The sequence below is a fragment of the Vanessa tameamea genome, chromosome 18, assembly GCF_037043105.1.
Source record: "Vanessa tameamea isolate UH-Manoa-2023 chromosome 18, ilVanTame1 primary haplotype, whole genome shotgun sequence".
NCBI classification, from domain to species: Eukaryota; Metazoa; Arthropoda; class Insecta; order Lepidoptera; family Nymphalidae; genus Vanessa; species Vanessa tameamea.
In genome coordinates, this window is record NC_087326.1 from 10,366,370 (window position 1) to 10,380,000 (window position 13,631).

Here is a 13,631-nt window from a genome sequence, read left to right on the forward strand (position 1 = left end):
AATACTTGTGGGTCGCCCGCTTCTCTTCGGCTTACTCTATTAATATATAAGAGTTTTCTTTACTAAGGTTGATATTACTGGGGTAACATGGTCATTTTAATCTGCATGATTATGTAAGCACGTTGCTCTTAGCTGGTTACTATTTTGAGGATATTTTCTTTGATTATGTGAAATTTAAACGGTATACGCTTTTTATGTAATCTATATTTTACCAGCTTTAGATGTTACTGCCTCTGTGGTCTATATCGTAATTTTATACTCTGTAACCTTTCTCAATTAATGGGTTATCTAACGTTAGAATCTTTCAAATAGAACTTTTCACTTTAATTACAATATTGCTATAGAATTAATATATTTATTTCCACAAAAGAATGGCAGCCTTTGTGCTATCCACAGATATTCGAGGTAAAAGTTTTGTATAACCACTTAATTCTTGGTGACTTTCAAAGCAATCGTTATCATAAATAGCCAACTATTTCTATTGAATGCGCGACAGATTGGGATGTTCTTCCGAAAAGCCTATAACTCCGATCGATCTGAATTTTGGGGACAAATCTATTTTATCGCGCTGATAACGAATATGGAAATCGAATACTCACATATTCCATTTTCAAGGTCGAACCTAGAAAAAAAAATTGTTTATATCAAGTTTATTGTAATAAAAATTGATATCAAAAGAATAAGTGGTGGAGTCAGATCTAAGCCTTCTCTTCAGAACGTGAAGACGCTTTATCTCAGCAGTGAGACATTTATTTATTTTATTTATTTATTTATTTAATTAGGTTTGCTAGCAGTTGTTACATTTTGATGATACAATTTATTAATTTACATACTAATTACTTTCTAAATGTACAACTATATTAAAGCAAACACGACATGTAATAATATCTTAAAATTAAATTATATTATGGCATGCATTGATAACGAAAACAATTAAAATAATTTATCATTCAATTATAATTATACAATTCATCATTTATAATAAGTTATAGAATTAAAATAATATTGTTCCATAAATCGAATAAAAAATTTAGATTATTATAACGTAAAATTTTGTATAAATTAAAAATTTGTAATTTGGACATCAATAAAGAATTAGACGTTTTTAATTCTGTCTATAACTAGATATCGGAACTTTGGGAGGCTTACAATGTTTAAATCTATTGAATCGCTGAATTCATTGAGCAATTTGGACATTCGAGCAACTGCTGAGTGATTACCAAAAACTGTTTTCCGCCGTGGTGCGGAGAGAGGTTTTACTGGGTTACGAGGGTATCTGGATGGTACTCTAAAGTTAAGTTTGTTTCTAAAGATTTTATATAGGAATATTAGGTCTAATAAAGTTCTTCTGTTTTCTAAGGTCTTTATAGCTTTACAATAACATTTATTTCTTGCAGTCGTCGTACTGTAAGATGCCGTTACATCATTATTTAAAATCTCTCTTTAAAGTTTAAAAACTGCCCATGAACATTTAAAAACTCCTACAAGTTTCTCTCGTAAGGAAGTTTGGAGTACTCATCTGCGTTGCTACATCGCTCGTTGCTAAATATGTCTCAAATTTCTTTCAACACAGGTAGGTTTCCTTACGATGTAAAATTCAGTATTAATTCCACGAATTTGAACACATATAGGTAATAATTAATGGAGCAGAACTTTACGTGCTCTCCGAGGCACAAAACAACCATTTAATTTATCAACAACGAATTAAATATTTACCGAAACGTCCGTAATTTGAATATTGAAGACCGTCCAAAATAGTAGCTAGTCAAAACAAAATCATCGTATATACAACATACCTTTGCCTATATTTTATTGAATACATTTAGCTATTTCAAAAACAAATCATGATATTCGTTTCAAATACCTAGCGTAACTATAGCGTAGAAGTACATTTAATAAAAATAACAAATGTCTAAACTATGTATTAAAATTGGTATTTTCTATGTTTGAATAATTAAAGAATATACGTAATTGTTTTATTATGGACACGACAAATATATATAGAACCTGTACCTTCATAGATATAAATAATTGGTATTAAAAAAGCATCAAAGAAGTTTTGATCGTTTGAAAATGGAATATCGCTCGAGTACGAAGATGGCGCCGCCGGCGTTTTCTCCCGCAGTCTCGCGCTTGCCCTAACCCGGCTCGCCCGTACAGTGAGCGTTATACATTGATTTTCACGCGCAATTGTGAAAGTGTGACTTGTGTGTGTGCTTGTGTTGTGTTTTTTGAATTTGGAATACCATGATGTAAGTTTTTTATTGTGTTTTTATACTGTTCTTTATTTAATTTGTAACTATTTAAATATTTTACGTGCATATTGTTTTAAAAAATAATTGAATCGGAATCGTTTAAAATATAAATTTATTTGAAATTGGAACAGCATACTATTTTTACTAGATGTAATTCTATCAGAAGATCGTTTCTTTCTATCGGACCTTTTTTTTTATAAAAACTGGTAGGTCTTGTACGAAATTTAGGAATTATTTTGCATTTTTAAATTTCAGCGCTCGTAACAAATGGCAATCGATAGAATTTAATATTACACGATTGCTCAGATATAAAATTAGCATAAAATTAATGAATGAAAAACTTTTAACTGGTAATAATTAATGAGAATAAATATTATACTAGAATTAATTATATAATAAAATTCAGTGTTACTATTAATATAAATATTTTTCATAATAATATATTAATAAATTATTTATTTAATAGCATAAACGTTCATTACAAGTGACGATTAAAACTAACAGCACCTTTTAGCTTTTATATTAAAATATATTCATAAAGAATTATTATACATTATATAAATACATATTACACCGTTCAATTTGTAATGGTTTAATTTTAACGCGATGTTTTCATTAATTCGGACCGATTTGTGTCAATATTAACCTTTATTAAATACCTGATATGATAATCTCATTACATTTTTATTTAAATAAATAAATATTCGATATATTTTGGTATATTCTGGATTCGTTTTCTTCATATATATAAATAACTAGCTGTTCACTCCGACTTTGCACGGGTGGAATTATGGAACGTTTATGTTTAATGACAAACGTACCTTAAGAGTTTTTTTTTTTTATTAAACTCATTCACTTAGGTGACTATGATGCACTGGTAGGTTACAAAAATATAATTATAATATATTGTTTAGTTTCGTTTATTGGTATTATGTTTACCTATATTGTACATAATTCTGGCTAGCTCTGAAGTAGGATTTGCAAGATAAATATTACATACCCATTGATCTCTTAACGGTTTAATTATGAAAAAGTTGAGAAACTGTCGATAAATGAAGTAAATGAATGTATTATTCATATAACGTTCGTTTCACACATGCACAAAATCACACACTCATACATATAGACAGACTCAATGTTTGGATCAATCTGGATTATTTACAGTTAGGATCTTTTTCGTAATTAGTCCTTTGTCTTCCTTTTCCATTTCAACTTAAATTAAAAAGTTTGAAAATCAAATCTGTTAAATTAGGATTTCTAAAAATAAGGTATACAACAAATTTACTATTGTTATACTAAGTAAAATGTGATTTGGGCTGTGGTACTTCATGGCGTTCGCAAAAGAACTCCCTAAATTCGCATCACAATCGGAAGAATGCTTAAGGAACGGAAACGGACCGACATACCGTTCATTTTTATTTATATCGATTACGTACCTACATTGATTTAATATTTAAATTAAGAAGATATATAAATATATGTGTATGTCTTTGTGGTGGGTTACCTTTGCCTGCTCCTATTAAAACTAAGTAATACTAACAATATTACAATTGTAAAATAAAAATACATATAATATTAATTAAAGATAATAATTGAACTTCAAAAATCGAACGGTAGCGTCACGTTAAACAAACACACACAATATATGTAGATATGTTATAAACTACGATTACCATCCACGTTCAATTATCAGCATTAATAGTAACAATAATAGTCTTTATTCACACATTAGTCATCTCACGCACACTAAGACATGTTGTTAACACATTTAATTAGTACATAATTAATATACTTATATGTAATAATAAAAGATAATAATTGAAATTCAAAAATCGAATAAAGGCTAATACCCTCACGTTAAACGACCACATACAATATGAATCTGTTAATTAATATTGGGGGTTGTAGTTGAAGTTGAATGTTAGTAAGAAAAGTAGCCTTTTCTCGTTGTTATGCTGTTCCGATTCTTTGGACGATAAATGTCCTTTCACTGTTCAATGTTACTGCTCACTGTTAGCAATATGACGGGGCGATATATGTTTGAGAAATGTTCATTATATGTTAGTCTAAGGTACGAGTGTTTTTAAAAGCGGGGAAATATAATAATTAGGAAATATAATATTTCATTCTAATGTTAAAATTACAGAGGAACAGATTCTGAGAAAAAACTTCCTAAGCTGGCGATATTTGTGAATTTTTCCATGAATATATTTATTTGTATATAATGAGATTTTTTTTATTTATATGTTAGCGAAGTACTTCAAATATCCTTTTGATAAACAGCCTAGCCAATTTATTAAACGCCGTTCAAAACGCTACTTGAATGACATTTGATATTACATCCTCTTCTTAGAATGTGGTAATTTACTTCGGACTACCCTAAAAATAAAAATATTTGCAGTATCAAAAATCAAAATCAAAATATTCTTTATTCAAGTAAGCTCATAAAATCACATTTAAATCGAATTGAATTTAATGTAGACCTACTAATATACTGAGAAGAAATTGCAAGAAACTCAGTAGTTACTCTTCGCTGTTGTAATTAAAGAATATTTCAATTAATATAATATTATATTGATTAGGTTACAGTATAAGTATTTGTTTAAATAAAATTGTATTAAATAGCTTACTGGCTGTGTTTTAGTACCGTTATCTATGGCTAGGCTATTAATTGAATGGCTAGTTAGGCTAATTTAATTAAATACCCAAACATTTATATGATCGTATAAATAATATTATAGCAATTGAATGGTGGGTACCTGGCGACCTGATGTAAAGGATTATCTTTTTCAGACACCAGTCTCCGTAAATATATGATATGATAACCTTCCTGATAAGACTTAATTTTGTACTCTATCGAGAAATAAATAGATTCATTCATTCATTTGCTTGCGCCATTTATAAATTAATGTTGTTATTGGGATTAATGGATTTCAATAACATTTCACTATGTATATTATGAGATGTGTTTGTGGATAGACAAATGGGTCACCTGATAGTAAGTGGTCACCACAGCCCCTGGTCATTGACGATGTAAGAAAGAATAACCATTCCTTACAATACTAAATATTGTTGTTTTGGTGGTAATATATCTAATGAGTGGGTGGTATTTAGACGAGCTTGCACAGAGGCCTACCACCAAGTAGGTATAACATTTAATAATGAGAGAGGTTTAAATAGTATTCACTTTATGTAACTACTGTAGAGCGCTGTAGCACAATGGCTTCTATACTATTGAACGGATCGCCACACCGATTGGTATAAAATTGTTTTTGTTTACACTGTTGCAATGTTGAACAATATGTTGAAAATACAATGTCTTTGTTCTCTAATACAATTTGTATATTTTATATGAAATTTATTTTATTGTATTGTAATAAGGCGTGAAATGTTTTTTTTTTTTAAAAAACTTTTTAAAATAGTAAACATGGCCAGAAATACATATTCGATATATATATTAATATAATGGGATATTATACACAGGGAGACAAAGATCTTTCTTATTTTTAAAGTTTAAAAAAAAATCTTGGGTAGAAACTTGGCTGGTCTGAAATTATGCTCTCGAATACATTCTCTCATGTAAAGTCTGAAGCTGTTAGTCTTAGTTATCATCCCACAATCGACGCTTTTCTTTCCAAAATCTAGATACATATAGCATTAAGATTATACATAATATATATGTATGACCTCATAAGGTGTGTAAGTGAAAAATGCGTCACCTCACGTCAGTCACAATATGGAAATTTGAAATTTTGAATCCAAGCCCTTAAAATCAGATTGTTATTATAATTTAATCGAATACAAAAATTTAAAATCGTTTTCATCGTCATAAAAATCTTCAGTTTAATATCAGACAAATTAAAAAAAGAATACGTTCGATTCCAATTTTGAATTGAATTTTTTTTATTTATATTCATGCTATTCGCTTTGCTCGCATCAGACAAAGTTGACATGACTTTGTTCATACAAAGACATACATCGTGCATTACTACTCCAGTGGTACTCCATACCAGTTTATAAGCTCTTATTTGTATAATAATTACCAATTAGCATTATAAACAGCTTACAGCCTACGGTTATAGCCCAAGTCAACATATAGACGTACAAATACATTCTGTGAATATAGTAAGCCAATCTGCCTCATATTGAGAAAATTTAACAGCCAAATATATAGGTAATCTTAATGTAAAAACATATTTTTTTTCACTTTATAGTTAAGTATTTTATTACAACAATGACGATCCTGCGTAATGGATCATTATAATTCGATAACTAAAAAATCGATTTCCAATATTGTATTCAGTTTAAAATAATCGATTATCGAAATGGCTGTAATAAATACTTACAAGTGATAAAAAAACGAATAACCTACCTACATAATAATGATCTTACTCAAATCTCTACACAGTTATTCTGTACTTATCTTATACTTACGCTATAAATTAAACATCTTTATGAGCTAGCTGATATGCGCCCGTATTTCGTCTAATCTCTCTCTCAAGGGACTTTTAGGTCAAGTACATTTATGAGAGGCTTAAGCGGAATGATGGATCTTATTTAATATTTAATTGAATATATTGAATTCTTTTGAGCTTGACTGCTTGTAATTTCTACGTATTTTATATTTTGTCTAACTATATAATATATATGTATGAAAAAAAAGTATTTTAATGTTTGTGCTGGAACTTTAAACTTTGATATGAAAGCATGATTTTGTCTTGGATATTGTTCTGAAATATGTAAATACTGACTTCGTCCGGTATACAATTCAAGTTAAGTTAAAAAAAAAACAACAATCCTTCTGACTTAGTAGTTTTGTGTGTTTATTGAGTCAGTCGGGACAAACGATTATATCAACTTTTGAATGACGTAGAATTTGTCAGAATATTTTGTAGTATTGGTAGCAGTATTTTCCGTATTCTTTAATTAAACCATATAAAAATCAATACAATATATATAACCAATTTAAATGTATAAATTACATTTCCCCTGACGAAGAAAAAAGGACACTGATCTGATACTAGCCCATGCTAAATTTTTTTATGACGTCATATACCATCCGCTGTCAATTAATATAAAGAAAAAACAAAAAGTTGTATCCAACTGTCACGGAAAATAATAAGTATTCAAATATAAACTGTTTTATTAGAATTACGTGCCTTGTATTCAACTCTTTTAAATTATATATATATAATATATTCTGAGACAACTGTGCAACGGTGGGATTGTATATATATACATTTGATGTACTCGGTCGTTATTTACTACTATTCTACTGTACTTTTTTTGAAATAAATTTAAACGTCTGAAGTTAACGTTCTAAATGTTAATCTATAAAATAATATGTCCCGACATATAATATGTAATTGTAATATATTTGTAAATCTATTATATTAAACCGCTCCCGCCACCGCTCACGCTCATCGATGTGAACCAGGCCTTATATACTGAGGGCTTTATAACTCATATCAGCTCGTGACCTCACTTATCTATACGCTAAATTTTCCTAAAAGGCTCACTTGTATTTTTACTGAGGCTCGCTCATTTCGTTTCTTTTGGAATATTTTTTGTTATCTTAATTCGATTTCAAAGGAGTATTTAATTAAGGAAAATGTTACATCAATCAGTATTTATATAATTCAACAATGTTCTAGGAATTAGCACTAAAGCTCTTTAATTAAGTTTCAAATTAAAAAATATATAAATAATTCTTCTCTTGGGTTTACTTGACCGATTTAAAAAAATTAAGATCCGAATTTAATGGTAATTTTAATCTTATTAAAGTTTGAAGTATTGGTTTGTTTAATGAGTTGTTTTTTTTATCATAAAATTTAAAACAATCTAATTCTGGCGTAACTATTTTAAAATTAGCAACGTTTGACTCACAGAATGAAACAAAATTGAAATATACTTAACAAGGCTTCTCAGCCTCCTCCTGTGTCCTTTTTTGTGCCCATGACACATAAATCATGACATGAATGAAAAATTTTACGATGCAAGCGTAACAAACAAACAAATTAACAAACTCACTTTTGAATTTATAATATTCGGTAAAAATAGGCTTATTACAAGCACTTTTGAATCATAATTTTATAGGATTATTTTAAAGTAAAACTTCCATGATAACATATGTACATAACGATAGGCTTGTACGGTACAGCTATTTTGCAATGTCATAAAAACATACAGAGATAAAAAGCGTTTTTTTATCAGTAAGTTAATTAACATGATATTCGTGCCATTCCGAAATTTTGACGGAAAACCTCGCATGTGACGTAAAAAAAATATCTTTGCGTAATGACGTCGGAAAATAATTACTTTGGAGACCGAAGAATTTTCGCATTTAGCTAATTAGGGACATTATGAGATTAAACATTTCCAGCTAAAATACTCTTTATTTATTAGTTACTGATGTGCTTAACACTATTTTTCGTTTTATTTTATGTAAATGTAACAATATTATGTATTTCGTTTGTGGAAAGTGGTCACCACCGCCTATAGACATTGTAAGAAATATTAAAGATTCTTTACGTCACAGCAATGCATAACCAACCTTCGAAACTAAGACGTGAAATGTGAAGGGTTAAAAAAAATGTCAGTGTAGGCCTCGTCTTCCAAGAAGATGACTAGCTTGAAGTACAGCATTATAATAATACCTGCTGATGTTAAAAAAAAAATTGTTAAATTAAATTAAAAAAAATATATCCCATATGCCTGCAGTTACTCTAGCTCACACACACACACTCACTACTCAAACCGGTACGCAAAATACTAAGTATTGCTGATTGGTAGTAGAATGTCTGATGAATGGGTGGTAGTGGTACCACAGGTACCCAGGTTACAAAGCCAAGATCACAACACCAAGTAAATTGTTTGTTACACAATCCTATAATATTATTTATATCATCATAGAATAAAAGTCTGCTCCTCTTGAGCAGAATATCTTGGAATTTATTCTACTCTTTTTTTGTAGCTGGAAAAATGAGTTACGCCTTACATGAATTTGGGGCGGGGAGGAGATATGTAGGACTCCCCCGCCTGCGGTGTCCAGAACCACCTTGTCACCGGAATACTCACTCACTCACTAAAACCAACGTTATATTCCGTTTCTTCGGCGGTCGTAACAGGGTCGCTTTCGCATGCTACCGTGACGGAGTTTATTTCCACCCTGCTCCAGAGCAACGGTAACGAAATTATATCCAATTCGTGCAAGTGTACTGATACTTCCCTTTGACGTTGAGTGTGAGATGAATTATTACCATAGTTAAATATAAAATAGGAACTCAGATGTTCGTCCAGATTTGCACTCGCAATCTTCGGAAAGAAAACCCATCAATTTTGTTCGTGGCTTCAATTAAGATCACCAATTATAGTGCTTGACTAAGATATCTTGTCGTGTTTGTATTGTTATATCTCAACTTAAACCGCGAGTCGTCCAGAGTAATAACATGCACAATATCATAGATTAGAGAGACAGTACTTTAGACATATGACATAAGGGATGGTTCACACTTTATAGGCGGTGGGAAACTTATTACACCGGTATCCGAAATTTTTTCATCGCTTCCTACTATTAAGATGACCAAAAAACACTATAAAAGGAAATATCTTTCAAAACAATATAATATATATTTGTTTTTATTTTTAGTGCTATTTAAGTGACATATTTTAGATTTCAAGTATCTTTATGCGTGCGTTGCCTAGAAAAAGCGCAGTATTGATAATTTCACATAGTTTTACGAGTTCATTTTTATATTAAAAGCACACACATGCAAGTCAAAATATTCAAAAATTAAAACATTTAAAAAAATATTTTTTATTAAATATTTAACAAAAAATTACTTAAAACTAAAACTACACTTCTTTGTGTCCAGTGGATGAATTAATTAATTTCCAAATGTTTGGCTTTTTATAGGCAGCTGTTGATGGTGGTGGGACTCGGCGTAAAGTATGCAAATGTTCCATTGTTTCTTAATTACTCTATTGTCTCCTTTTGTTTAATTTTTTATATTACATTCTTCGAAGTCCAGGGTGTTGACATTACATCCTGAATATGATCCTCGTTCGATGAACTGGCATTATTTATATTCCTTTAAAAATTAAATTCTTGCATCTCGGTGGCGTGACTTGCATACGAATGTATAAAAGACCTAAACAAAAGTAATTATCAAAATCACAACCAGAAAAAGATCGTAGATCAATAAATTCCTTCTATTTTCAATCCTAATCTTGTGGAACTATTGTAGTGGTCTTCGCTAGATTAACTGATATATCGCCGTTATAAAATGCGAAAAAGTCAACGGCGAAGTGTAATTTAACTTTACAAGTTTTTTTAGTCTCCTTCTTTTGTTTCGTCAAGGACTTGAAGCAACGACCCCATGCGTCTTGCTGGATTGTATTACATGACATTTAGAACTTAATTTTTCTTTTTTAATTTACATCAAACCATTTTTCGCTTCGTTAAATTGTAGACGTATTTAAAACGTGAATTGCTCTTGGGTGCGATGGCACTCGAAATTTTCTGCATATTTGTGCTACGAGTAAATATTTAATTTAAATAAAATATTATAAAACAAAACAATTTAATAATCAAAAAAGATTACTCGGTGAATTCGAAATGAAATCAAAAATGTTGGAATGCGATCATCGTTTTCCAAAATTTGGTTCGTGCAAAAGTATCAGTTTTTAAGCCGCCATTTTGTTATTATTTTTGTTATTATCCCACTTTCAAAAACGATCATTATGAATTCTTGAAGAATATTTAGTTAATTTTCTATAGTGTCGCGTTATTTTTTGAATTCAACCGATTATATTTTGAATGTCTCATTTTATTTGAAGTACTAATTCTACAAAAGTTTAATAATTCTTTATCGTCCGATAAAGATAAAATTATACAACAAAATAGAAGACTATTTTTTTACATTGAATTATACGCATATCGCATTACACAAATCAAAGTTACAGTATTATGTTTAAAGCAATTACTACGCTGGTAAATCGAGATTGCAAAGCTTATCCGATTTTCATCGAGTTTTATATGGACGTAAAGATCTTCATATAAACTAGAACATTCCATTCTTATAACCAACTTGATTGTGTTGAGAGCTTAAATATTAACCAAGAAATCTAAGAGTTCACTTATTCCTACTTTAAACTACAGTTAATTTTAAGCCGCGGCGAGTTCTGAACTAACTCGTTAATTGAGTAACTTTATTTCTATACTAACACAGTGTTCATTATTACGGTTAAAGTTTACTATACATTTATTTAACCAGGAAAATTCTAAAACCACTTTAAAAAAAAAGTAAGTGTATATAAATAAAACTATGCAAAAATTAAAAAGAAAGTTTATTTACGTAGTTTATCTGAACACTTTAATATACATACTCGTCTGAACTGTTCTTAATGTTTCAACAAAATTAAAAAAAATGCTACCTCATTTATTTTGTTTTATGAGTTTAAATTCTCGACGCCCAAAAGGATTTTCTTGTCGCTCATCAGACTATAACAATATATTTATGCAAAAGATCACATCGATCCATATTTTGTTTCTACGAATTATCTTATTAAGCACGTTCATTATTTATTAAGCACAAATCATCAGACACACACAAACACAATTGTAATATTAATATCTCCTTTTCCAAATCACGCCAAGTTGTCTAATCTCAAAGACTTCTTCGCGTGGAATATTATACGGATTATTGTAGCGCAGCACAGGGATATTTTTGTGCCTCTCTTTTAAAATCATTTGGGACGGCAATCCGCCACGATTAGAAAGAGAACCTAGAAACGAGAATCTATCACTGTCCATTCAGTAATATCGGGTAGCTACTAAGAAAACCCAATAATTTTAAATGACCCAACAAAACCTTGATATATTTTTTTAAACCCACAAATACATACATAATACTTGCTTGGTGGTAGGATTTTGTCCCCGTCTGGGTAGGTACCATCGACTCATCATATATTCCACCACCAAACAGCAGTTTTCAGTATCGTTGTGTTCCGGTTTGAAGGATGAGTGAGCCAATATAACAAGCACAAGGTACAGGTACATCTTTTCGTCTATTAGCGATGTAAGGAATGCCTAATATTTCTTACAGCGCTATTGTCTATGGGCGGGGCTGACCTCTTACCATCAGGTGGTCCATGTGCTCGTCCGCCTATCTATATAAAGAAAAAAAATAGAAATAAACGAATACACATACATAAATCGTGTATAGACAAAATGAAATTCGTTACAAAAGTTTCCTGATTTTTAAATGGTCTAAGTTCATCCATTGTAATTACTTGTTAAAACTCCATTATGAACTGATTGAGCCGTTTCGTTTATCAAACTATCAAGTGGAAGTCTTATTAATGATCGTTCAGCGTTTTTGATTGCGTGATGCTGTTGAAAGTTGCCCTAGATTAATTGCTTTAGCGTTTCACTGAAATTACAATCATCGGTTTTCATTTGGAGGGAGTTTTTCAAGATTGATGAGAGGAAATTTCCAAGGTCAAATGGATGTAACACGTCAAGTCGAAATCTTAATATAATATAGAGTTATTACACTTCTTTATTGTAAACCATTTACCAAAGATCTGTTTTCACTCACAACAGCGCGCCCACCCACACATAGAAACAAATATAATCTTATTTGTATAGCTGTCTTTATTTGTACATTAGCCATCTCACGCACACTACGACATCTTCGTTTGAGTGAAGCTCGTCTGTCGCAAAGAGTGTCACTTCTGTCATGTGTACTGAGTTTCTCGTAATTGAATTTATCAAAGGTAAGATTAAGTAAAAGATCATGGTGATCGAATTTGAGCATGACATTTCATATGAACGTTTAGGCGACGAGTGATGTAGGTATTGATTTTATCGAAGCTCATCTTTAGGGACAATGAGAATCTGTACTGAAAAATCGTTGGTACTGATTGATTATTAATTTATCGTAATGACTGACTGGTAACTGGATTACCACACGGATAATAGGTGGTCACCGCTGTCCATATATGTTGGCGTTGTAGGTCATCGTCAATACGCCACCAATATTTGCAAGTAAGATGTTATTTTCCTTATTCAAAATTTTATTTACATAAGACTTTTTTCTATTGTTAAATTAGTATCTCCATAGACATATTATCGTCCTTGCCTTTGGTGTATCAGCTTTAGTTTGTATTTTAATGTGTTTTTCTTTTATTTTAATGTGACTGCATATTTTCATTACCAGGCAGTATCACAATTTTAGTTTGAGGATTAGTTTTCTTTTTGATCGGTACATATATGGTACTCATAATTAATGTCTGTCTGTAAAGTAGTCATTCCAGACATGATTTGATTTTGTCTTCTTGGAAATCAGGATGCCTTCGCTGGTCTAGATGGTC

General features: G+C 30.5%; 1 protein-coding gene across 1 annotated transcript in view; it reads left to right on the forward strand.

Moving 5' to 3' along the window:
• The first annotated feature begins 2,130 nt into the window (after window positions 1-2,130).
• LOC113398559 (zwei Ig domain protein zig-8-like) overlaps window positions 2,131-13,631 on the forward strand; it is a 204,656-nt gene continuing 193,155 nt past the window's right edge. The window contains exon 1 of the mRNA XM_026637349.2: window positions 2,131-2,252. The gene's annotated coding sequence lies outside the window, so the exon portion shown is untranslated. The remainder of the gene's footprint in view (window positions 2,253-13,631) is intronic.